We start from the raw sequence: 26,250 nt of genomic DNA, 5'->3' as shown, positions 1-26,250 counted from the left end.
AGTCAGCATTGTCTTAAAGGTAGACTTTGATCCCAAACTTGAGTCCTTTTCCATTGCCACGCTAACTCGAAGGACAGGATCTCCAGGTCTCTGTGGGTGATCTCCCTGTCTCTGCTTGAGAGAAAACAGGTAACAGCGATCTGGTTCCTATGCAATTTAGGGAGGGCAAGGGATCGGTTTCCAGCATGCACAAAAGCGAGGTAAAGTGAACGATGATGACAAAACGTATGATAAGTAACAATCACGGCTCACTTACAGCTGTATGTTAGGTGCTGTAGGTGCTTTGCCGGTACTCATTCACTTCATGCTCGCATCAAACCCTCAAAGGGAGATGCTGTTATTTTTTAATTTTTATTTTTTTTTTAACATTTACGTATTATTGAGAGAGAGAGAGAGAGCACGAGCAGGGGAGGGGCAGAGAGAGGGGGAGACGCAGAATCCACAGCAGGCTCCCGGCTCCGAGCTGTCAGCCCAGAGCCCGACGCGGGGCTCGAACTCACAATCTGAGAGATCATGACCTGAGCCGAAGTCAGATGCTCAACCGACTGAGCCCCCCCGGGCGCCCCGGGAGATGCTGCTACTACCCGACTTTGCAGTTGAGATAGCCAAAGTTCAGAGAGGCTAAGAAACTTGTCCAAGGCTGGTAATGGCCTCATCTTTGCCCTGGAGATGATTAGGAACGTAAGTTTTGGCATCTACGATCGCAGTTTTAGTTGGCCGGGCCCATACTGGTCCATTTGGTGGCTTTGTGCTGATGAGCACAAATGATGTGCTGATGAGAAAAAGCGGCTCCCTCAGGGCAGGTGGGCTGATGGCTCCCACTTGGCAAGCGGAGGAAGGACGAAGTTTGGGCAGAAACTCACTTCTCTGCCCTGGGTGTCCTTGCATTGGGCCACCCTGTATGCCTGCGGGGGTGCGTGGCTCCCGCACATGCTAGCTCTGAGACCACGAGCGGCACCCTCCGTGTCTTTGAGTCTCTGTTTCTTCGTTTAAAAGTCAGGATGAGGGGCGCCTGGGTGGCGCAGTCGGTTAAGCGTCCGACTTCAGCCAGGTCACGATCTCGCGGTCTGTGAGTTCGAGCCCCGCGTCGGGCTCTGGGCTGATGGCTCAGAGCCTGGAGCCTCTTTCCGATTCTGTGTCTCCCTCTCTCTCTGCCCCTCCCCCGTTCATGCTCTGTCTCTCTCTGTCCCAAAAATAAATAAACGTTGAAGAAAAAAAAAAAAAAAAAGTCAGGATGATGCTACGTCACCTCAGACAGAGGCTGGTGGTGAGGGTCCGCGCTGAATCTACCTGGCCTGTGGGAAGAACTAAGGAGGCAAAATCAAACATGAGATGGTTAGATCGCACCTTCTGTGGGGTCATAAACTCCTTGGCAACAGGAAGGAGTCATTTAGAGACTCGTTTTGAAATGCCATGGACTGTATATCACAGGAAAGGCTGTGGTGCTTCCTAAGAAGCAGATCATGTCTTCCATTCTGTTTTTATTTTATTTTATTTTATTTTTTATTTTTTAAAATTGACATCCAAATTAGTTAGGATCGAGTGCAACAATGATTTCAGGAGTAGATTCCTTAGTGCCCCTGATCCATTGAGCCCATCCCCCCTCCCACAACCCCTCCAGTAACCCTCAGTCTGTTTTCCGTATTTAAGAGTCTCTTCTGTTTTGTCCCCCGCCCTGTTTTTATATTGTTTTTGCTTCCCTTCCCTTATGTTCCTCTGTTCTGTATCTTAAAGTCCTCATATGAGTGAAGTCATATGATTTTTGTCTTTCTCTGACTAATTTCACTTAGCATAATACCCTCCAGTTCCATCGACGTAGTTGCAAATGGCAAGATTTCATTCTTTTTGATTGCAGAATAATACTCCATTGGATACATAGACCACATGTTCTTTACCCATTCATCCATCGATGGACACTTGGGCTCTTTCCATACGTTGGCTACTGTTGATCGTGCTGCTATAAACATGGGGGTGTGTGTGTCCCTTGGAAACGGCACCCCTGTATCCCTTGGATAGATGCCTAGTAGTGCAATGGCTGGGTCGTAGGGCAGTTCTATTTTTAGTTTTTTGAGGAACCTCCATACTGTTTTCCAGAGGGGCTGCACCAGTTTGCATTCCCACATGTCTTCCACTCTTACCATTGAAAGATGTTGGTGCTTGAATCACTTGTACAATTAAGCTGTGTTCCCAGGAAACTGCCTTCCTTGGATTGCTGCCTTGAATGCACTATATTGAAGTAACAGGGTCAATAACACTAAATTTAGGAATTGTCTTCAGAATGCCTTTCAGTGAGTCTGAATCCTTACAGATATTATGTGGGGTGCTACACGCGAGAGTGTGGGAGTATCAGACGGCCCCCCCTGTGCATTGCAGAGCCACCCCTGAATAGCTGTGGGATTTTGGACACATTTCTTTTTTTTTTTAATTTTTTTTAATGTGTATTTATTTTTGAGAGAGAGAGAGAGACAGACAGACAGACAGACAGAGCACGAGCAGGGGAGGGGCAGAGAGAGGGGGAGACACAGAATCCGAAGCAGGCTCCAGGCTCCGAGCTGTCAGCGCAGAGCCGGACTCTGGGCTCAAACTCACGAACCGCGAGATCATAAGCCGAAGTCGGACGCTCAACCAACTGAGCCACCCAGGCACCCCTGGACACGTTTCTTAGCCATGCTCTGTATTAGTTTCCTCTTCTGTGAGATGGGGATAATAACAGCCTCTCTCATAGACCTATGAGGGGTAAATGAGAAAAATTCATCTAAGATGTGTCACATCATCCGTGGCAAATAGTAAGTGCTCAAAAAATGTTAGCTGGAGGGGGCACCTGGCTGGCTCAGTCGGTGGAACATGCAACTCTTTTTAATTTTATCTGAAGTTCATTTATTGATTTTGAGAGAGAGAGAGAGAGAGAGCACGAGAAGGGCAGGGAGAGAGGGGGAGAGAGAGAGAATCCCAAGCACTGTGACAATGCAGAACCTGATATGGGACTCAAACCCACAAACCGTGAGATCATGGCCTGAGTCAGAATCACAAGTTGGTTGCTTAACCTACTGAGCCACCCTGCACCCTTGCTTTATAGAATATTTGTACCGGCTCCCGAAGGTGGGTTCTAATTAGCTTAAACTGTTTAGAGTGGTCCATTTCTTCTTAGCAGTGATTAATTTATGTGATATATGACATCATTGATATATGACATCATTTTGGGCAATGAGATTTGAGGGAAAGTGTGACAAGGGTCTCAGGGAAAAGGTACTTTCTTCGTAAAGAGAGGCTCAAGAAACTGAAGAAAAAAAGAGTAATTTCTCTGCCTCTGGATGTGGTTGTATGAGGACGTGATGGCTGGAGCCATGCAACAGTATTGCGAACATGAGGGGGGCTGGCTTGGTAAGACCAGGCCTATCTGCTGGGGTTTGTAGAACAGAGAGATGGTAGGGGCGCCTGGGTGGCTCAGTCGGTTGAGTGTCTGACTGCGGCTCAGGTCATGATCTCACGGTTCGTGGGTTTGAGCCCCGCGTCGGGCTCTGGGCTGACAGCTCAGAGCCTGGAGCCTGCTTCGGATTCTGTGTCTCCCTCTCTCTCTGCCCCTCCCATGCTCGCACTCTGTCTCTCTCTCTTTCTCTCAAAAATAAATAAACATTAAAAAAATTTTTTTAATAAAAAAAAAAGAACAGAAAGCTGGTAAAAACCCATGTTATTCAAGAGGCCACTGAGCTGCTGAATTAGCTGAAGCTTCTTCCAATTCTTCCAGATTTTTTTTTTTTTTTTTTTGTCAGCGGACAGAGTCCATACTGCTTCTCTCTTTATTTATTTTTTAATTAAAAAAATTTTTTTTAACTTTATTTATTTTGAACGCAGCACAAGTGGGGGAGGGGCAGAGAGCGAGGGAGAGAGAGAATCTCAAGCAGGCTCCCAGCAGCCAGCACAGAGCCTGATGCTGGGCTTGAACTCCTGAAACCATGAGATCGTGACCTGAGCTGAGACCAAGAGTCGGTCGCTTAAGCCGCGGAGCCACCCAGGCGCCTCTATTTTTAAATTTTTACTAAGTTTATTTTTATTTATGTTGAGAGAGGGAGTGTGTGTGCTCATGTGCGTGAGGGAGGGGCAGAGAGAGAAGGAGAGAGAGAATCCCAAGCAGGCTCCACACTGTCAGCACAGAGCCCGTCTCGGGGCTCAAACCCACGAACTGTGAGATCATGACCTGAACTGAAATCAAGAGTCAGACGTTTAGCCTACTGAGCTACCCAAGTGCCCCGCTTTTTTTAATTTTTTTTATTTTTAATTCTGTTTTTTTTAACGTTTATTTACTTTTGAGACAGAGAGAGACAGAGCATGAACGGGGGAGGGTCAGAGAGAGAGGGAGACACAGAATCGGAAACAGGCTCCAGGCTCTGAGCCATCAGCCCAGAGCCTGACGCGGGGCTCGAACTCATGGACCGTGAGATCGTGACCTGAGCCAAAGTCGGCCGCTTAACCGACTGCGCCACCCAGGCGCCCCCAAGTGCCCCTCTTTTTAAATTTTTATGAATTTTTATTTATTTATTTATTTATTTATTTATTTATTTATTTATCTTCTCCTTCGTCTTCTTTTTCTTTTTTTAAATGCCTATTTTTGAGAGAGACAGAGAGACAAAGTGCGAGCCTGGGAGGGGCAGAGAGGAAGATGCAGAATCCGAAGCAGGCTCCAGGCTCCGAGCTGTCGGCACAGAGCCCGACACGGGGTTCGAACTCACGAAGCGTGAGATCGTGACCTGAGCTGAAGTCGGACGCTCAACCGACTGAGCCACCCAGGCGCCCCTTGAACTTTTTATTTTTAAAGTAGTCTCTGTGCCCAGTGTGGGGGCTCCAACCCACAACCCCGAGATCACGAGTTGCACGCCCCACTGGCTGAGCCAGCCAGGCGCCCCTCTTTACTTCTCGACTGCCTCATTCTGTAGCGTGTAAGGTTCATGAGAGCAAGAACTTTTTGGTTCTTGTTGATAGATAGGTCTAGCTTTCATATAGTGCCTGGTACACAGTGGTTGTTTTCTCTCTCTCTCTCTCTCTCTCTCTCTCTCTCTCTCTGCATATAATGAATGTATATACTCTGGTGATTGAGTGCAGAATTAATTTGGTTCAAACACACCTGACTTTGAACTCTGACCCTGCCACTTGCTAGCAATGTGGGCCTGGTCGAGGGTGCTGCTGGGCCTCAACTTTTTCATCAGGAAAATGTTTTCCCAAAACCTGTCTCGGGGCGCCTGGCTGGCTCCGTTGGTCGAACACGCGACTCTTGATCTCACGGTTGTGGGTTCAAGCCCCACGTTGGGTGTAGTGGTTGCTTTAAAAAGAATCTCTGGGGTGCCTGGCTAGCTCAGTCGGTTAAGCAGCTGATTCTCGATTTCCAAGTGGGTCACAATCCCATGGTTTGTGAGTTCGAGCCCTGCGTCGGGCTCTGTGCCAACAGCACGGAGCCTGCTTGGGATTCTCTCTCTCCCTCTGTCTCTCTGCCCCACCCCTGCTCGCGCTTTCTCTTTCAAAATAAATAAATAAAATAATAAATACAATAATAAATTTAAAAAGGGATAAAATAAATAAATAAAAATAAAAGAAGTAAAAAAATTGGGACGCCCGGGTGGCTCAGTCAGTTAAGTGTCCAACTTCGGCTCAGGTTCCTGAGTTCAAACCCTGCGTCAGGCTCTGGGCTGATGTTCAGAGCCTGGAGCCTGCTTGGGGTTCTGTGTCCCCCTCTCTGTCTGCCCCTCCCCTGCTTGTGCTCTGTCTGTCTGTCTCTCTTTCTCTCTCTCTCTCAAAAGATAAATAAACAATAAAAAAAATTAAAATAAGGAAATGAAACTTAAAAAAGTATTAAAACAAATCTTCGCAACAGCCTGCTGCATCCCCGAGTCACTCGAGGTGTTCGAGACCAGGGTTAAGGAGTGTCAAGTTCTGAGGTGTCCTGGGGCCCCGCACCTGCTCGGCAGGAGCGTGACTGCTCAACAGACAATAGTTAAAGGCACTTGCCCTGGACCCGGGAACCGCCCTCTTTGCTTTTCCCAAAGTGAGTGTTTTGAAATATTTCATCGGGCGAAATGTGGGAGAATTGAGAAAAAGATGTAAACCTAAACAAATATCTCAAAACTGCCTTCCGCCCAGGTCAGCGGCAAGAAGCTGTGTGCATTCCGCACAAACAGATGTTAGTACAGGGGGTGTTGCCGCAGCGTGGGGCCACCGGCCGTCTGCACCGCAAATCTTGGAATTCCTCTCAAGAAAGGCATTGCTGTCTCTCCCCACCCAACCCCCCCACCTCCCCAGGTTGACCAGCAGAAACACTGCTGACAGCAATGAGGGGAAAGGTTTATCCCACTTGGCTATTTTTAGCTCCCCCTTGATGTCTTACATTTCACATTTTGAGCTTGTTTGCAAAGTTCCCTTCCAACCCAAATAAACCAGGTTCAGTAATGAAAGGACGCAGGTTACTGCTTTCTGATTCTCCAGGGAGCAGGCAAGGAAGCCACGTTCCCTGTGGAATGTTCTGGGAGGGTGTCGGCCTCCGAGAGGATCCTGTAAGAGGCCAAGCTTCCTTCAGCACCCAGCTTTCTCCACCCCACCAAGATAATCCTCTGGACCATAATCTTTCAGGACTTTCTATTCAGATTCCATAAAATCTTTCTTTGGATTTTCCTGTCCCCTGCTGGGAGTATCACTGCCATACCTGGTGAAAGAAAATGCACCATTTTTATTCATTCATTCATTCATTCTGCAAGTCAGCAAATAATTATCAGGTGCCTACTGCATGCCAGATACTGTGTTCAAGAGTCCCTGTTCTCAGGGCGCCTGGGGGGCTCAGTCGGTTGAGTGTCCGACTTCGGTTCGGGTCATGATCCCATGGTTCGTGAGTTCGAGCCCTGCATCGAGCTCTGTGCTGACAGCTCAGAGCCTGGAGCCCGCTTCGTATTCTGTGTCTCCCTCTCTCTCTGCCCCTCCCCCGTTCAGACTTTTTCTCTCTCTCTCTCAAAAATAAATAAACATAAAAAAAATTTTTTTAAAAAGTCCCTGTTCTCATGACACCTTTCTTTTTTTAAAATTTTTTAATTTTTTAAATTTTTAAAAAATTTTTATTAATTTTTTTATTTAACTATTTAACTTGTTTTATTTTTTATTTTTTTTAAATTTACATCCAAATTAGTTAGCAACATGGCACCTCTTTCTAATAGGAGAGCTAATCAAGCACTAATAAGTAAAAAAAAATTTTTTTTAATCAATCCCAAATTGAACAGAATACCGTTATATTTATTCTAATTACAATGAATAAAATAACTATTATTAATACACGACAACCTCAATATAGGACTTATTACCTGCTGGGTCGTATCCGAAACTCTTCATATACCAACTCATGTCATGCCATTTATAAAGTAGGGGAAATTAAGAAACCAAAACCTAAGTATCTTTAAAAAAAAGTTTTTAATCTTTATTTATTTTGGAGAGAGAGAGAGAGTGAGTGGGGGAGGAACAGAGAGAGAGGGAGACACAGAATCCAAAGCAAGTGTTAAGTATCTTTTAAACGTCCTACGGCCGGTTTACTAACCAGTGGGATTTGAAGGTCAGCCTCGTGGATTTTAGAGTGCATCTCGAACCCCTACCACACACTCCCTATGATCTTGAAGACAGCACGTGGAACAAGTGACAAGGTGGAGTCAGGACCTGTCACGTCCCGTGAAGACGTCAGCGGGGTGATGACGGGGACTTGGCTTATGGATGGGGAGGGGGCCGGGCACAGACCGCAAAGATAAGAAGGGGTCAGAGGAGAGCCCTGCGGGTGCAGAGAGCGAACAGCAAATGCAAACACCAGAGGCAGGCAGGAAGGAGCCAAGCAATTTCAGGCACAGCGGCAGGCTCACATGACCGGTGGGTGTGATGGGGACAAGCCTATTCTGGGGACCCGAGGGTGCACAGGTAGGCAAGGGGATCTAATTCAGATACCACTCCTGGAAGAAAGCCGCTCGATGAATCGTCTCGCTCAGGCTTTGCGTCGGCTCGTGGGGGCTGGCCTTTGGGGCACCGCTCCAGGAGATGCAGAAAACCTGTTTCACATCATCTCTTGTGGTTGAAAACCTTTTCGAATCTTTCCTTTCTGAGCATCTGAGCATAATCGAGTCTCTCTGGAGTGATTGGTGGTCTGCCCTGGGCGACAGCTCCGGACCCGGTGACCTAAGATTAGCTCTAAAGAACTTGTAACGGTTTGCGCCACACTTAAACGCTAACCTCAGGACTTCCCCGAAGCGATGTTTTCTTGGTTGTGGTTTAAAGACAAATTCTGAACCCCAGGTTATTTTCCTAGTATTTCTCTCCGTCTCTCTCTCTCTCTCTCTCTCTCTTTTTGAAGTAGGCTTCACGCTTAGCGCAGAGCCCCACGGGAGGCTCGAACTCACGACGCTGACCTCGAGACCTGGGCTGAGATCAGGAGTTGGAGGCTGAACCAACTGAGCCACCCAGGTGCCCCTAATTTACATGATTTCTAAAAATGGGGCCCAGGGGCCAAAAATAGGAAGAAAGGAAGGTGAACTTCATACAGTTGGTTTCCAGTGAATCACGATTTCACTGTCAGCTGTGTATGCTTCCGGAGCGGGGACTCCTTGTGGACCTCTGGCTGTCACAGGTAGGTAACAGGTGTGAATGCAGGAAAAATAAATAGCCCGGCCGATGATCAAATATTTTGCAACGAAGAAATTATTCACTGGCCCTGCTTGGAATTGATGTAATTGGTTAATAGTCTGAGGAGAACAGCTGGAAAACATTGGCGGTCCTGACAGCCCATTTTGGTTGCTCTTCAGAGGGTAATATCTGGGGATTTTCACAGCACATTTGTTAAGAGGAAATGAAGAGTCCGGGCAGCCTGAGTGAGAATCCCCAGATTCCTGATTCTCAGCTATGTGACCTTGGGAAGTTACTTAACCTCTCTGTGTTTCCATTTCCTCATTTGCAAAATGGGCAGGAAAACAGCAGCTACTTTTTGCAGGGTTGTCCTGAGGATAATTGATACATCAATTCATAACTGATTAAACTGATCTAAAGAAGGGGGGGTGCCTGGCTGGCTCAGTCAGTGGAGAATGTGACCCTTAGTCCCGGGGTGATGGGTTCAAGCCCCATGCTGGGCATAGAGCTTACTTAAAAACAACAACGACAAACAACAACATACTGATGTAAAGAAGTTAGCTCAGAGCCTAGTATAAGACCTCAATAAACATTTCTATGTGTTTTTTTTTTAATTTTTTTAATGTTTATTTATTTTTGAGAAAGAGAGAGACAGACAGACCGAGCATGAGAGAGGGAGGAGCAGAGAGAGAAGGAGACACAGAATCCGAAGCAGGCTCCAAGCTCCGAGCTGTCAGCGCAGAGACCCACGCGGGGTTCGAACTCACGAAGGGTGAGATCATGACCTGAGCCGAAGTCAGACGTTCAACCGACCGAGCCACCCAGGCGCCCCTATATGTTTCTTTTTCCATCTCACCCCTTCCGGCCCTCCGTCTGTGGCTGTAGCACTGCTGTCCCATGGCACGTCTCTGGATGACCTCGGGAGGGGGTGGAGTGGTGATCTCAAGGTCCACAGAGCAGCAACCAGGGAGGCCCTTGCAGAGAATTGCCCCCTTACAAAAGGGGCTTTGCGCAATGGCAGGGTTTCTATCGACATTCTGGGGCAGACGATCCTTCGTTGTGGGGTGTCTTGTGACCTGTAGGGTGTTTAGCAGCATTCCTCGTCCCTACCTGCCAGATGCCAGTGGTACCCCTGTCCCCACAATTATGACAACCAGTTGTCAAGTGTCCCTTGGGGGACAAACTACGTGATACCTTTTAGCTTTATTGTTAAAAACAATATTGAATTATATACCCTTATCGCAGGGCAAAAAGAGAAAGAGAGCAGAAGAGTGAAGGATGAAAAGGGGAAGAGGAGGGAGGGAGTAAGGAAGGAAGGAAGGAATTGTACACAAATGGGCAGAGTAAAACCAAAACAAATTAGAACAAAGCACTCCTATCTATCACTACAAAAGTTTTATGAAATACCCTTGAAAACTAGTTTTCTTACGTCTGAATTTATAGATCAAAATACCCTTTGGACCCAACCATAGCACGGATACTAAGAGCAAAATCTCCTAGATCAGCAATGATGGGGGGCGCCTGGGTGGCTCAGTCGGTCAGGTGTCCAACTTCAGCTCAGGCCATGATCTCACAGTTCATGAGTTCGAGCCCTGCACCGGGTTGTCTGCTGTCAGTGCAGAGCCTGCTGTGGATCCTCTGTCCCTCTCTCTCTCTCTCTGCTCCTCCCTCGCTGGTTCTCTCTCTCTCAAAAATAAATAAATAAAAATAAATTTAAAAAAAAAAGATAGACTTGAATCTGAGCTATGTGACGGTGGCCAAGATACTTCACACCCCCAAACCTCAGTTTCCTCATCTGTAAATGGGAGTTACCATCGTACCTAACTCAGCACAGTGCCTGCAACATTCACTTATTGTGGGCTCTTCATATTTGCAAAACATATTGCCAGGCACAGTGCTTTCCACAAATTTAACTCAAGTACTGATCAAATGACCCTACGAATAACTATTGTTTTGTTCCCAGTCTGTGGGTAATGAACCTGAAGCTTAGAGAGTAATGTTGGTAATGAACCTGAAGCTTAGAGGGTTGGTGGGGGGGGGGGGGGGCGGCCACACAACTAGGAGACACGAAAGCAGCAAAGAGCATGACAGTTAGCCCTCTCAACCGTTCTGCTATCCTGCCATCTTGTTTACTTTATATTATTCAGAATTCTTTTTTTTAAAAATTCTTTTACATTTATTTATTTTTGAGAGACAGAGTGAGACAAAGTGAGAGTGGGAGAGGGGCAGAGAGAGAGAGAGGGAGACACAGGATCGGAAGCAGGCTCCAGGCTCTGAGCTGTCAGCACAGAGCCGGACGCAGGGCTCGAACCCACAGACCGTGAGATCATGACCTGAGCCGAAGTCAGATGCTCAACCGACTGAGCCACCCAGGCGCCCCAGAATTCTTTTTTTTATTTAAACATTTTTTTTAATGTTTATTTATTTTTGAGAGAGAAACAGAGCACGAGCAGGGGAGGGGCAGAGAGAGAGAGGGAAACACAGAATCCGAAGTAGGCTCCGGGCTCTGAGCTGTCAGCACAGAGACCGACCCAAGGCTCGAACTCAGGAACCTCAAGATCATGACCTGAGCTGAAGTCCGATGCTCAACTGACTAAGCTACCCAGGCACCCCTGTAGAAAGCTTTTTAAAAGTTTTTATTTCAGGGGCACCTGTGTGGCTCAGTCGGTTAGGCATCTGACTTCAGCTCAGGTCATGATCTTGTGGTTTGTGAGTTCCTGCCCTGCGTCAGGCTCTGTACTGATGGCTCGGAGCCTGGAGCCTGCTTTGGATTCTGTGTCTCTCTCTCTGCCCCTCCCCCACTCATGCTCTGTCTGTCTGTCTCTCTCTCAAAAACAAATAAACATTAAAACAAAAAGTTTTTATTTTAATTCCAGTTAGTTAACATACAGTGTTGGAGAAAACTTTTTTTTTTAATTGGAGAATAATTGACACACAATACAGTATTAGTTTCAGGTGTATAATGTAGTGAGTTAATATTCACATACATCATGGAATGATTACCCCAGTAAGTCCAGTTATGATCTGTTACCATACAACTTGTTACAATATTATTGACTATATTCCTTACGCTGTACATTACATCCCCATGTCTTATTTATTTTTGTACCTGGCACATTATAGTCTTCCTCCCTTCATTTGCTTTATCCATCTCCCCACCCCCTCCCCTTTCCACGTTGTCACAGATGGCAAGATCTCATTCTTTTTTTTTTTTATTAAAATTTTTTTCAACGTTTATTTATTATTGAGAGACAGAGAAAGACAGAGCACGAGCAGGGGAGGGGCAGAGAGAGAGAGGGAGACACAGAAGCCAAAGCAGACTCCGGGCTCCGAGCTGTCAGCACAGAGCCGGATGCAGGGCTCGAACTCACAAACGGCGAGATCATGACCTGAGTCGAAGTCGGAGGCTTAACCGACGGAGCCACCCAGGCGCCCCGATCTCATTCTTTTTGATGGCTGTCTACTACTCCGTTGAATATATCTACCACATCTTCTTTGTCTGTTTGTCTATCGATGGACGCTTGGGTTGTTTCCTGCCATGCCTTGGCTATTGTAAATAAAGCTGCGATGTAGGTGGGCTTTCAGTGTTTTCGTTGTAGAAAACTTTTATTTTTTGTATTTAAAAATTTTTTACTTGTTGATTTATTTTTAAGAGAAGGAGAGAGAGAGAGTACAAGTGGGGGAGGAGCAGAGATAGAGGGAGACAGAGGACCCGAAGCGGGCTCTGTGCTGACAGCAGTGAGCCCAATATGGTGCTTGAACCCATGAACCATGAGATCACGACCTGAGCCGAAGTGGGACACTTAACTGACTGAGCCACCCGGGCGCCCTTTGTTGTAGGAAACTTTTAACAGAGTACAGACATCGACTACAAAGTCCATTTTCATGAAAGATTTAACCTCACATCGCAGATGATTAGCTCACTTGGAGAGGCGCTCTCGGGAAATATTATAAACTCCTTTCATGTAAAAGATAAGAAACACAGCCTATTAGGTCAGCCTCTACTTGAATTTAGATCTTAAAAAGCACATTAGCTAGAAGCCTCCACTTTGGTGAACAGAGATCAGACATGTGGTTCTAGAATTTACCGTATGTAATGTAAGAATATGGTAAATTAGTAAACATTAGTATATCTGAATCCTTTAAAAGTACATGTTTGCTTACCCTTTGAGAGTCTTACCTCTGCTGATAGGAAGACGTGAATTTTTGATGATGACATTTAATTTTTTAGAAAGTTGTATTAGCTATAAGGCCTTGCATAATCTTGCTCCTACGCGGTGTTGTGACATAATTTCATCTACCACCGTCTAGCTGCCACAGGAGACTTCCTGACGCTCATATACAAGCCCTTTCCTACCTCAGGACCCTTGCACGTACCGTCCCTCTGCTTGGAATGCTAGTCCTGCAGACCACGTATCAGTGGCCGGGGCCTCCTTGAATTTCTGTACACTCATAATTTCTCCAGATGCCTTCTCCCAGCCCCTTCTTTTTCATTATCTGCTCTCGCTTTTCAGAGCATCGCCACAACCTGATTTATCTTTACCTTTTAAATTGTTTATTGCCCATTTGCCCTAAAAACATAAGCTCCTTGTCAAACATGTTTGTGTATCCCCAGGATCCTGGCACAATATCTTGCGTACAGCAGGTGCTAAATAAATAATCTCTGACTTTGTTTTTGACTCTGTGAGTTTACACATAGGTGACCCACATTGGGTTGCGATCACCTTTGATTTATAGGCAGCTGAATCTTGCTTATTTCCGGTTGCCAAGGGCTGCCTTCTTTGGCGTGACAGCACCAAAGCATTTGTCGTCTTGTGCAGCATGAGTGGGAAGCTGAAATGTCAGGTGACACCAGAGAAAGGATCGGTCCTGGCAGCTCCTTGGACATAGACACATATTAAACATTCAGGGCGTCAGTAGAGGGCTGGCTCGTAGAGAATTCCATCCTTAACACATGACAAGTTGGGGTTTGCAGTCAAAGTCCACTTAGCAAATGTTTATTCTACCACGCACTTTTCTTTTGTTTCCTGTAAGTATAGCTTCCCCCCCTTCCAGGATTTGAGGTCAGAGAAACACGAGGAGGCTATTAACATATCAATGGAGGGATCGCTTCGGAATCTAGAATTGGGAATAATATTTGCATCTCGAGCTCAGAAGCCGCCCAGGCAAGCCTACTCATTGATGGCCTTTAATTTCCCCCTTAAAACAGTGCCTGTTTCCGAATAAAGATTAATACAGGAGGGCTCCGTTTGTCGCGTGATTTATACTCAAATGCTGCCTCCTTTCCTTTCAGGAGCACGATGCCTATGCGACCCCACCCCTGAGCCGTTTGCATTCAGTTCCTCCAGAAAGATAGCTGCTGGTCGCCAAAGCCTGCCGCTTAATTGAATTTGTCTTTGTCCCCTTGATCTTCACGCTGACAAAAATGTGGGGTGGGTGGGATGTGTCCAGAAAAACCAGACCTGAAAAACACAGCCGATCGCTAGGAGACGGAGCTGAGGAAAGAGATACAAAGTGCACTGCACAGAATGAAACTCAGGGATGCCATTTGGAAGGTGGGTCTGTGCTGTACTCCTCTTTGCGTTAGGCATTACCAGCTTCTCCAGTCTGGACCCACTAGAAACAGGGCGACCTAAGAAGTCAACTACTACTCTAGCTTGGAGCCCTTCTACCATTTGTGTCTTGGCTGGAATTTCCATGTCGTTTTGGGGAAGAAAAACCCACGAGGAGAGGGAAGATTTTTGTTTTGTGGGAAGTTTGGAAACCTCTTTCTAGAAATGAATGCATGTTAGTAATACCAACCATCACTACTGGCAACGGGTTATCAAACGACTATTGTTTTTAACCATCGCACTAACTGCCTTCTAGTCTTTATCTCGTTGGATATGGGCCCCGACACCGTGAGGAGGTTCAGTTAATATTCCCATGCAGACAAGGCTTGGAGAAGTGCTGTCCAAGTCTGTAAAGAGGCAGAGCCAGATTTTGAAGCTGGGTGCATTTGATTCGAAAAATCTAAGGAGAAGTGGATGCAGGCAGGTGTGCCTCCAGGTACGTTTATTTCTTTAACGTGGCAGACGGAGGAAGTGTTAGCTTTTCAGGCAGGCAGCCAGTTGGGACGAAAGGTCTTGAGCTTTGAATCCTAGGTGTGGATCCCGTTAACCTTGGCTTACCGACTAGGCACCACCATGCCCCATGGCCAGGTAGGATTCCTAAAGGCAGGCACAAAGAGGGTGTTCATTAAGTGTAATCGTCGTCACCGGTCTCTGAATGTGATAACCATGTTGTTTTCCCTCCCCTGGGCTGAAAGGCACCGGACTGCTTGCTCGAGATGTGACGAGGAGGGGGATTTAGACAAGAGGGTCCAGAAGCCTGGACCCTGCCCAACAGCTGTGTGTCCTTGGCAAGTCAGATGGCCTCTCTGGGCCCCTGTTTCCTTCATCCATAAAGGGAAACTCATAAATCTACTGGAGAATTCAAGTCAATTTAGCTCAGTAAGCGGCAGCTGCTATTATCATGACTTCTTATTACTGTTTGACTCCGTGCAAAACATAATAATGCCCGACTCTGCCTTTTAATCCCACAGTTTGGGTGGTGTTTATGCATCAGTCTACAAAATGAGATTCTGAAAATCTTTCTCCATAAAGTGAATTGTCTTTACCCCTGATGCTTCTGAGACCTCTTATTCGGTGAGTGAATTGACAAGAGGGGTGTTAGATAAGGGATTTCGTCCTTCAAACACTTCCTTAATCTCCACAGTTGCCATGGAATTTGTGTCGTTTTTGCTTGGGTGATCAGATTACGTTTCATAAACAATATCCCCTATGTTTAAAAATCTTTAAACGGCCACTTGTAAGCGGCTTGACGTGGACTACAGTTAATGCCTTGTTTGACTTGGCTCTTCCTTTGTCCGTGGGGCTGACGGTCAACTGGATATGCCAGCGCCGGACTCCTAAGCAGAGACCCACGTTTTCCAGAAGCTTCTTGCTTGAAATAGTTCCTTCGTTTTCAGCACATCAGCTATCCCTTGTAACTTTCCAGAGATGGGCATTTTTGGTGCTTTCGTAGATTTCTTGTTTTCCCCGGTATTCACCCTCAGTGTCCTTCTCCCGGTACTTTCCAAGTCAAAATTGTCAGCTCACCTGACCCGTCAGCACCCTGGGGCCACTGGGCAGAAGTGGGTATCTTAAGGTGCGTTTGTCACTGCAATTTTCACTAAGTTTTAATTTTCAAACTGAGGGATTAACCCCCCTTTTGTTTGGGGCGCCTGGGTGGTGGCTCAGTCGGGTAAGCATCCGACTCTTGATTTCGGCTCAGGTCACCATCTCACGGTTCGTGGGTTCGAGCCCCGTGTTGGGCTCTGCGCGGACAGTGTGGAGCCTGCTTGGGATTCTCTCTCTCTCCCTCTCCCTCTGCCTCCTCCTGTTCTTTCTCTCTCTTTAAATAAGTAAACATTTAAATTTTTTTTTTTTCAACGTTTATTTATTTCTGGGACAGAGAGAGACAGAGCATGAACGGGGGAGGGGCAGAGAGAGAGGGAGACACAGAATCGGAAACAGGCTCCAGGCTCCGAGCCATCAGCCCAGAGCCCGACGCGGGGCTCGAACTCACGGACCGCGAGATCGTGACCTGGCTGAAGTCGGACGCTCAACCGACTGCGCCACCCAGGCGCCCCATAAATAAGTAAACATTTAAAAAAAAAGTCTCCTTTTGTTCATTGGAGCTCGTGTTTATGGGCTTCTCCCGTATGTGATTCGCTGGATCTGAGCTATCCACTTAATTCTCCAGTTCTCGACAGCATCTAGCGGGTTCTACCTGCAAAAATGTGCTCCCCCCCCACACTCCGCTCCCACTACCGTGATCCGCTCTCAACCTACCTGCTTCGTGCTGACTCTCCTCAATCCATCGCTCACAGAGCAGCCCTAACGGCTCTGAAAAACGCCCAGCGGATCATGCCAGCTCAGTGTTGAAAACCTTTCCATGGGTCCCCTTGTACTTCAGGCAAAAATGAAAATTTCTCTCCAGGAGGTCTGGCCCTTGCTCCCTCAACACATGGATTCCAGCCACCCCTGTTCCCGCTTGGAGCCACACTCCCCTCCTCTCTCCTGGACAAGTCAGACTTGTCTTGGCCTCAGGGCCTTTGCCCTTGCTTTTCTTTGGGCCTCAAGAGCCCTTGTCCCAGACACTAGCTTGCCGGGCTCCCTAGTACCTGTGAGCCGTCAGCAACACTGGCCTGTCCTCCGAGAGCCTTCTCTGGCACGGCCTGTCCCTGCCCCAGCTCAAACAGCTGCCCTGGTCATTCTGTCCCAGAGCACCGAACAGCACGTGGCATTGCCGTTTATTTGTTTATTCTGGCTTCGTTTTCTCTCGGAGCGAGCTCCGAGCCTCAGCCCTACTGACATGGGGCGCGGGCTAACTTTTCGTTGGAGGGACCGTCCTGTGTATCGTGGGGTGTTTAGCTGCTTCCGTGGCCCGCTAGGTCCTCCCACTAGATCCCAGTGGCACTTCTCCTGTGCCCCCCACTCAACCCCCCGCCCCCGACTTGTGACAACTAAAAATGTCCCCAGACATTGCCAAATGTCCTCTGGGGGGCAAAACTGGTCTCGTTGGAGACACGCTGGTCTAGAATCTGAAGTCTTCCCTTGGCCTAAAACAACGCCTGGCACAGGAATGAGTAGGTAGGAGTTTACTTGTCGGAGCGAAAGAGCGTTCCTACCCGGCACAGTAGGTGATCCCGTCTCCACCACACAGAGCTGCGGAGGCCCCGGAACCCGCGTGACCTGCCTGGGGACACAGCCGACAGATGTGGGAGCTGGAGGCCACCCAAGGTGGTCAGACATCTAAGTTCAATCTCTTTGCTTCAGGCCACGTGAACACGCAGCCAATATGATGATAATGCTTTCTAGGCCTCTCCTTATCAAGCACCACGGAGTGCCACCGTCAATGGCCTCGATTTACCCTACATTCTGTGCAGGAGAGACCATTCTCAGCACCTTATTCAGCGGATTTCATCTACTTTGTACCTAGTGCCGAGAAATAAAAATAGTGTTTTGACATCTGGTAGCAACACCCTCTTACAGAGAGAATTATTGTGGTTGTAAACACGTTGCTAGCTCTTTAAAACAATTCAAGCTTTGGAATAGTTGTCACATCCACATGGTTTGAAAAGAAAACAGTATAAAGAGGAATATAGTGAGAAGCCCCATTCCCGTTTCCATCGGACCCATCCTCTGATTCCTTTTGATGAGTTTGCTGGGTGTCCTTCACATCTGTCTCTTCGTTTTTGTTTTTTTCAGATTAAAAAAAAATTTTTTTTTTTAACATTTATTTATTTTTGAGAGACAGAGAAAGGCAGAGTACGAGCAGGGGAGGGGCCGAGAGAGGGGGAGACAGAGAATCCGAAGCAGGCTTCATCCAGGCTCCGAGCCGCCAGCACAGAGCCTGACGCGGGGCTCGAACTCACGGACCGTGAGATCGTGACCTGAGCCGAAGTCGGATGCCCAACTGACTGAGCCACCCAGGCGCCCCTGTTTTTTTAAGGTTTTATTATTTAAAATTGTTTTTAATTTTTAAAATTTTTTTTAAAGTTCATTTATTTATTTTGAGAGAGAGAGAGCGTGGGGAAGGGCAGACAGGGAGGGAGAGAGAGAATCTGCACGGTCAGCACACAGCCTGACGTGGGGCTCGAACTCACAAACCGTGAGATTGTGACCTGAGCTGAAACTAAGAGTTGGACGCTTCACCGACTGAGCCGCCCGGGGGCTCCTTCCTTCTTTTTTAGAGCTGCAGAATATTCCACTTAGGATCACAGTCAAATGTATTCAACCAGTTTTCTGTTGTGGGGTATTTGGGTTGTTTCTTTCTTGTCTGTGATGAACAGTGCTGACACGAAGAACCTCGGTGTCCATTATTTTCCCGAACCTATCGGAGAGACACGTGTGCACGTGAGCCGGGAGGGACAGAGAGAGAGAGAAAGAGAATCCTAAGCAGGCTCTGCGCTGGGGTTCGGTCTCATGAACCGTGAGACCGTGACCTGGGCCGAAACCAAGAGTTGGACGCTTAACTGAAGGCGCCACCCGGGGGCCCCACCCCCTGTTTTTTTTAAGCGCTCTGCCATGGTACATCTGTTAAAGGCTGTTGGGCAACAAATAAACAAATCTTACGTTAGCATAAAAAAAAATACAAGTAAACCTGCCGAAAGATGCCTAGGCTTCTGTAATTGTCACACGTGTCTTTCTATGTCATTAGAACCAGCTCATTTTTACTATTTGTATTTTCTCTTTTTCTAAAGGTTAAAGCAACCCACCAGTTTGCCTGAAAGCTGTTTACACCGGGAAATGTTAAGGGTAAGCCGGCCACACGCTTGTATGATAGCCCTTCCTGCCAAGTGCCCAGCCCATGTTGGGAGGGCTTGCTTTGCCTGTTAGCAAGAGGACCTGTCTCTGGAAATGGTAGCTTTCTCTCGATCGGCATGAAAGGCCTGCTTGGCTCTTTTCAAGTTGCTCAAATTCCTGGTAGGGCTCTGGTCCTGATTTCTTCCACCTGCTTTTCAAAATTGCAGGTGACTTCTCTCCCGGGTGCCTTGGTTGGTTACGTCTGCCGTAGGACATCCATCGTGCCTGAATCAAGCTTCTTCACTCTGCTTCCTGGGCCATTTCCTTGCAACTTGCTTGCATGCTAATTTCCAGTGGAACACTTTTTTTTTTTTTTAATGCGTGTGACTCAGGACTCAGGCTCAGTGCAGCACTTAGGTGTGCGTGAGGGAATACTAAAACGTTCTGGCCAGAGGAGAACAGCATGGCCACCAAGAAGCTGAGATCATATGCTGGGCTCAGATCATGGTGTGTGTGTGTGTGTGTGTGTGTGTGTGTGTGTGTGTGTTGGATGGCTACAAATTTATCTGGGGACTTGTGGAAAAAGATATTAAAACAAATAGCCTCACAAGGAATTACTGCCGTGCAGGGCAGTGTTACATAGATTGGTGAATCTTTATGTATTTTGACATGTGTCAGTCTTGCTGGCTTTGGCTATGACCTACATTAGGCACTGACTCAAGGTTCTTCAGTGAGATGCATTAACCTACCAAGTCAGAAGGCATGATGGTTGAGATGGGCCAGCAAGCTATGACCCACGGGCCGAATCCCATTTACGTCCAGTTTAGTAACTTAATGGTCATGTGGGGGCTGCATATTTGAGCAGGATTTTGCCAGGCAGGTTGGGGAGGAAGAACACCCTTGCATGGGTTGGCAGACTACAGTCTGAGGGCCAAATGAGGCATACCGCCTGTGTTTGTAAATAAAGTTTTATGTGAACACAGTCAGACCCCTTTGTTAAAGTATTACCTACAATTGCTTTCGCTCTGCAAAGGCAGAGACCGTATGCTCCCCCAAGCCTAAAATATTTGCTGTCTGGCCCTTTACAGGAAAAACTGACCCTGCCCACCGCTAGGGTTGGGATTAAGCACTGAAGCTATGAATCAACAGCTTGCCTTCCAATCTCAAGGTTACTTGTTTCTGTGTAACCTTGGTTACATACCTATAAAATGGAAATATGAATATTCCTGAGTTGCTGTGAGAAGTAAATTCAATAATTATCATGATTCATTTTAATGAAAGACTTCCCGAGTTTTTCCCATATTCTTGATGCCCTGGATTATAATCATGCTGGATCTTTTCTGTCGTTATAAAATTTAAACGTCAAAAATATTTGAGGAATTTGGGCTGCCACCCTTCTCCTTCCAGGAATAAAAGATCCCGAAATGCTTGCAGCGTATTTTCGGTGTATTTGATGTTGATTAGTGGAGCCCGTGGCAGCTTAGGAACTGTCCATTGGTATGTCTTTGGTCTAGTTGGGATCTCGTTTCGGTTAGAGACTAAACCATTAAGGTATACAGGTGCAATTTCTAGGACACAAACAAACTGGTATGAGGGGATCAAGATTCACAGTGGTCTCCGTAGAGTCAAATAAAGGATTTGGAGGAAACAAGAGAATATTTACCAGGGATTGATGTGGATTCTGGCATCAATTATTTAAGTCTGGGAATTGGGAGACTTGGCCAGACAGCAGTTCCTGGGAAGTAGATCTGGGGCTTCTAGCTGGCCACAAACTCAATTTGAGCCAGATGTATACAGCTGACATGGAAACAGTCTTAGCCTGCATTAACGGAGTCGGTATACGCCTTGTGGGTTCAAGGAAGGTAAAGCAAGAAAACAACTGAAATGAGCTAGACAGCCCACATTTGAAGAAGCAACGTTAGTTATGGAGACAAATCACACGTTTGAGTGGAGATGTTGCCGAAGTTGTGTAGGCTGAGGAGGAGCTGGGGGCATGGTCCGGTTGTTGAGTAATCTGGGAACCGTCATACTGAGGAAATGCCTGAAGGTTCTACGGATGGTTCCCAGGAAAGGAGATGACCACAAGGGAAGAAAGAGCTTTTCTTTTTTTTTTTTTTTTTATATATTTTTTTTTTTCAACGTTTATTTATTTTTGGGACAGAGAGAGACAGAGCATGAACGGGGGAGGGGCAGAGAGAGAGGGAGACACAGAATCGGAAACAGGCTCCAGGCTCTGAGCCATCAGCCCAGAGCCTGACGCGGGGCTCGAACTCACAGACCGCGGGATCGTGACCTGGCTGAAGTCGGACGCTTAACCGACTGCGCCACCCAGGCGCCCCAGAAAGAGCTTTTCAAAAGCTCTGAAGCTGCTTTGCTATCTTTATTGGTTTTTTTGGGGGAGGGTGTGTGGGGGGGAAACCTTAGGGAGATAAATGGGAGGTACTCCATTTTGAGGGTATCAGCTCAGCTCACACTTTCCCCACCCCTCCCCCTTGCACCCAAGCTCACAGTTGCAAGTGAGAAGTCCCTGGCCGCCATGTTTGTTCATCACAATCCTGCCTTCCTGTTGACAGCTGATCGGACAAGGGAGGGAGGCCTGCTGGAAGCCAGAGGTATCGGATTCTGTCTCTGGGGAATTTGAGATTTACCTTGAGGTACTGCCAGGCAGTCTGTCCATACAATTGGACCTGTAGTGTGTCAATCTGGGGCACCTGAGCGGCCGTGTGCCAACACGACAACGGAGTAGCCGAGAAAATCGATCTACGGAGAGAAAAGAATGAGGCAGCCGTGCCGAGAAGCAGAGGTGGAAGACAGCGGGTCTTGCCTGGCCGGATTCTTTCCAGCTTCCCATTTCTTGGTTTCAGTTCTCCCTAAAGCCTAACTGCCTTCCTGGACATGGGCTTCACGCGATATCCTATGTCCTTGTTATAAATGTCCCCTTCTTACTTATGCTAGGTGCACTGGGTTTCTGCGTTTGTAACTGAAAGCGCCTTAACTCCTTCCGAGTGCCGTAGAAAGTAGCTCAGTGGGCAGAAGACATCATGGTAAATCCTGTCCAGCCGTGGAAAGAGTAGCCTCGGGAAGGAAGGATATTTCTGTTTCTGGGATCATTCAAATAGAAGCTGAATGACCAGAGAACTGGGAGTCACTTGGGTTGGGCCGGGCTTGGGTTTCAGGAGGACCTGGAATTGATTCTGGGCTCTGCCACTTTCTACTTGGGGCAATCTTCTTAACCTTTACCGACGCCACTTCTTCTGTAGGATGCGGACAATAGACCATACGGAATTGCAGTGAGGACGAGACGGCCTCGTGTAGAGTTTCCTCTTGCTGCTGTAAGAAACGGCCACGAAATTAGTGACTTAAGACAGAAAAAATGTATTCTTTTATGATTCCGGAAGTCGGAGACCCCCAAGGGGCCTTACTGGGCTAAGGCCAAGGTGTTGGCAGAGCTGTGTCCCTCTGGAGGCTCTAGAGGAGAACCCACTTCCTTGGCTTTTCCTGCATCTAGAGACCAAGTGCATTCCTTGACTGGCGGCCCCTTCCTCTGTCTGCACGCCCCCCCCCCCGCTGCAACCCCTCCTGTCTCACACTCCTCTGGCACTGACCTCCGGCCTCCCTCTTTCACTTGCAAGGACCCTGTGGTTACATTGGACCCATCTGGATCATCAAAGATAATTTCTCCATTTAAAAATCCTCAACTCGGGGCGCCTGGGTGGCTCAGTCGGTTAGGCGTTTGACTCTTGATTTCGGCTCAGGTCACGATCTCACAGTTCGTGAGTTCAAGCTCTGCCCTGATGGCACGGAACCTGCTTGGGATTCTGTCTCCCTCTTTCTCTGTCCCTCCCCTGCTTGCCGTGTGAAAGAAATAAGAATAAATAGATTTAATAATCAATCAACCAATAAAAACAAGCATTCAAAAAGAAAGCTTTCTTGAAGCAAAATTAATGAATGAATGAATAAATAAATAAAAACCCTTCCCTTAATCACATCTGCAGCATCTCTTCTGCCATACAAGGTACCCTAGGCACGGGTTCCAGGATGAGGATGGGGACACCTTCAGGAGGCCATTCTTCTGCTTCCCACGCCTAGTGATGCAAAGAGCTAACCTTTATTGAAAGCCGTCCACGCCTTGGGCCCTGAGCTCCATGCTTTTAGGCAGATGGTTTTATTTTGTCACCACAGTTCCGGGAGATGGACCTAGAAAGGTAAAATTATTTGCTCTAGGTCACCCAGCTGGGCAGCAGCACTGAAAAGAACTGAGACTCCTCATTTCACTCCGGAGCCCTCCTTCGTAACCACCAGTGACAAATGGCAAACCCACAGGCCTTACTTCAGGCGGGTGGAGAGCCTGCGGTAAACGGGGAGGCCTCGCGCTGTCTTACGGGGGCAGTGGTTCCATAACCCCAGCCCAGAGGCGCCAGTTTTCCAACAGACGCCGTACGTTGGGTTATTCATGTGAAACGTCCCCAGTTGGAAATGCCAGAAACCAACCCAAATATTAAAAAAAAAAAAAAAAGAAAAGAAAAAAACGTGGTGCAGCCACGTAATATAGGCAGATGGGTTCATCTTGCTGTACATGACCAATGGAAGCTATCTTCACTACTATACTATTTTTAAAAAAATATTTGAAGCTATGTGACTCATCATAATGGTTAACAGTTATGTGGCATTTATTGTATGTCTGGCATGCTGTCACAGGCTCTGCTGTCTTATCTTATTCACTAGGACGTTCTTTTTTTTTTTTTTAATAATTTATTTTTTAATTGACATCCAAGTTAGTTAGCCTTGAGTGTAACAATGATTTCAGGAGTAGATTCCTTTGTGCCCCTGACCCATTGAGCCCATCCCCCCTCCCACAACCCCTCCAGCAACCTTCTATTTGTTCTCCATATTTAAGAGTCTCTTCTGTTTTGTCCCCCGCCCTGTTTTTATATTCTTTTTGCTTCCCCTCCCTTGTGTTCATCTGTTTTGTCTCTTAAAGTCCTCGTATGAATGAAGGCATGTGATATTTGTCTTTCTCCGACTGACTAATTTCACTTAGCAGAATACCCTTCAGTTCCATCCACGTAGTTGCAAATCGCAAGATTTCATTCTTTTTGATGGCCGAGTAATACTCCATTGTATATACAGACGACATCTTTCTCCATTCATCCGTCGATGGACATTTGGGCTCTTTCCATACTTTGGCTACTGTCCATGGTGCTGCTATAAACACGGGGGTGCATGTGTCCCTTCGAGACAGCACACTGGTATCCCTTGGCTAAACACTTTCCACTAGTATGTTCTCAATTAAGAATTTAACTCCTCGACTGGGGAATTACTTTTAGTTTTTATAGGATTTTTATTGGCAAGTTGAAGACTTCTACGAAGGGTCTGAAAGAGTAAAGGCTCGGTTGATCTTGGTTTCTGAACCTGGCTCCAGCATGTGTGATGGTGGGCAAGTAAGTGAATGCATCTCCCCGGAGTTAGTTCTTCATCTGCAAAATTTGTTCCTAGTTCTCTCGCGGGGTTTCTGTGACGACACGATTGTAGGTAGAAGCACTTACAAATACTGCTTGCGATTCATAGATAATTCACCCCGAGCACATAATCAGCAAGTAAACAGAGACTGTGGCCCTCTTGTAAATAAAAATTGGCGATTCAAAAACACAACGCAACACAAACACAACACAAAAACCCTTGAGATGAGAGGCAAAGTTTTCAGCTAGGACTAGGCACACGTCAGGGCTCAGGGCGGTACGGGAGCCTCCACTGCACAACTTCAACGGCCCTGAAGCAAAGATGAACACGTGTTGAGTGGAAGTTGCTGTGGTTTTACTTCAGGGCCCCGGGAGGTGCCTTCTTGAGCTTCTACTCCCTTGGAAAGATCCGCTTTCAACAGCGGACACACATCTGAAATGGCAGCGAAGGCCGGGTCTCAGGGCCTCTGGGCGCTAGCTGCAGAGTGGTCGCTAATTGGACGGGCGTAGGACTTCTTCCTTTTTGAGGTTCCATTTCCCACCCGGCAAAATGGGGCAAATCGGAGGAGCTCACGTAATCCGTGATCGATTCTGTTATTTTTAAAAAGAGGCTAAAGGGGCGCCTGGGTGGCTCAGTCGGTTAAGCCTCCAACTCCCGATTCTGGCTCAGGTCTTGATCTCCCGGTCCATGAGATCGAGCCCCGTGTGGGGCTCTGTGCTGACGGCTCGGAGCCTGCTTGGGATTCTCTCTCTCTCTGCCCCTCCCCCCTTGTTCTCTCCCTGTCTCAAAATAAAGAAACAAACCTTAAAAACAATTCTTTTTTAAAAAAGACAAACTAAAAAGACACAAGGAAGTTCCTTGCCAGTGAATCTTAGAAGTTTTTATATTTTCTTAAGTGGTTTCTGTTTTGGAGAGTGGAATGGTGGTGACCGGGGGCTGGGGGTATAGTGAAACGGGAGACGTTCTTTACCATTACAAACTTACAACTGCTAGAGAAATAAATCCTGGAGGTCTAATGCACAGGGAGGTGATTATAGAAAACAACACTGTTAGAAACATCAAGCTTCCTTAGAGACTGGGTCTTAATTATTCCCAACACAAAAAAAGAAGCCTTAATTACAGATCGTGATACAGGTGTTAGCTAAGGCCACCATGGCAGTGACACATGCCATATATTCATTTATCACGTCGAAATGTCGCGCACCTTAAACTTACATAAGGTGATATATTTCAGTGTTTAAAAAGTGGCTTCCGTTTTGAAGGTATCTGGACACCAGGAAAAAAAACGTAAGCCGAACTTTGGTAATATTTATGTTTTAAGAGTCAAAAGTTGGAACAGGTGAAAATGAAGTTTCCCTTCCTCTCTTGGTCACACCACAGTTATAGGTTTCTAGTATGTTCTTCCAGAGATGTTCTAGGCCAGTGGTTCTCAGCTGGGGAGGAGTTGAACTCTCGGGGACGTTTGGCAATATCTGGAGACAGTTTTGGTGGTCACAGCTGAGGGAGGGGGGCCACTGGCATGTGGAGGGGGGAGGCCAGAGATCTTACGAGGCACAGGACAGCCCCCCATAGCAAAGAACTGCCTGGCCCCAGATGCCCCTAGGGCTGAGATTTAGAAATCCTGCTGCAGGCATAGATGAGGAAATACGAGTGTTGAATCATTATGTTGTACACCTTCTGTCTTTTAGGTGACCTAGCTTCAAGCAATTACACGCTGTAAACCAATTCTAATTGCCAGCCATTCATTTTTCTTTCTTTTTTCCTTTCTTTTTTTTTTTTCAATGTTTATTTATTTTTGAGAGAGACAGAGGGAGAGCATGAGCAGGGG

At 47.0% G+C, this 26,250-nt stretch overlaps 1 long non-coding RNA gene across 2 annotated transcripts; it reads left to right on the top strand.

The window, feature by feature from the left end:
- On the top strand, positions 1-26,250 carry LOC123579984. Of its 2 annotated transcripts, none has more exons than XR_006703047.1 (4): positions 1-129; positions 15,215-15,317; positions 18,920-18,974; positions 26,111-26,250. It is a non-coding gene; the product is annotated as an uncharacterized LOC123579984 (long non-coding RNA). The 2 variants fall into 2 exon arrangements; XR_006703046.1 differs by lacking the exon at positions 1-129 and adding an exon at positions 12,869-14,186.

This window comes from Leopardus geoffroyi, chromosome A3, assembly GCF_018350155.1.
Source record: "Leopardus geoffroyi isolate Oge1 chromosome A3, O.geoffroyi_Oge1_pat1.0, whole genome shotgun sequence".
In the NCBI taxonomy this organism is placed as follows: domain Eukaryota; kingdom Metazoa; phylum Chordata; class Mammalia; order Carnivora; family Felidae; genus Leopardus; species Leopardus geoffroyi.
Note: the sequence above shows the minus strand (reverse complement) of the source record. Positions and strands in the feature narration are given on the sequence as shown.